We start from the raw sequence: 690 nt of genomic DNA on the forward strand, positions 1-690 counted from the left end.
CGGGCATGGATGTGTGGTTTGATGTCCTTAGGTTAGTTAGGTTTAAGCAGTTCTAAGTCTAGATGGACTGATGACCTCAAATGTTAAGTCCCTTAGTGTTTAGAGCTATTTGAACCATTTGAGCCTACTTTGCGTTTTTTAACTGTACGAGTAGGGCACAGATCTTACGCTCCTGCTCCTCTATTAATTTATTTCTGCTACAGATTCTGGTTTGGCAACGGCCTTATCGCAGTGGATACATCGGTTCCCGTGAGATCACCGAAGTTAAGCGCTGTCGGGCATGGTCGGCGCTTGGATGGGTGACCATCCAGGCCGCCATGCGCTGTTGCCATTTTTCGGGGTGCACTCAGCCTCGTGATGCCAGTTGAGGAGCTACTCGACCGAATAGTAGCGGCTTCGGTCAAGAATACCATCATAACGACCGGGAGAGCGGTGTGCTGACCCCACGCCCCTCCTATCCGCATCCTCCACCGAGGATGACACGGGGGTCGGATAGTCCCGGTAGGCCACTCGTGGCCGGAAGACGGAATGCTTTTACAGATTCTGGGTTTCCAGCAGAAGATATCACTGGAATGTCCACTGGCTTCCCCACTGCATCCCTCCCAATGAAAATAGTTTGAACAAATCTCACATCGTAACCCACTACTCACAAACCTACGACAAAGCCAACACTTCTCACTCATGGCAAAA

The 690-nt window shown here is 50.4% G+C and overlaps 1 pseudogene; it reads left to right on the forward strand.

Moving 5' to 3' along the window:
* Positions 1-213: 213 nt before the first annotated feature.
* LOC126197182 (5S ribosomal RNA) lies at positions 214-331 on the forward strand (annotated as a pseudogene).
* Positions 332-690: the final 359 nt, after the last annotated feature.

The sequence above is a fragment of the Schistocerca nitens genome, chromosome 7 (genome assembly GCF_023898315.1).
Source record: "Schistocerca nitens isolate TAMUIC-IGC-003100 chromosome 7, iqSchNite1.1, whole genome shotgun sequence".
Classification (NCBI taxonomy): domain Eukaryota; kingdom Metazoa; phylum Arthropoda; class Insecta; order Orthoptera; family Acrididae; genus Schistocerca; species Schistocerca nitens.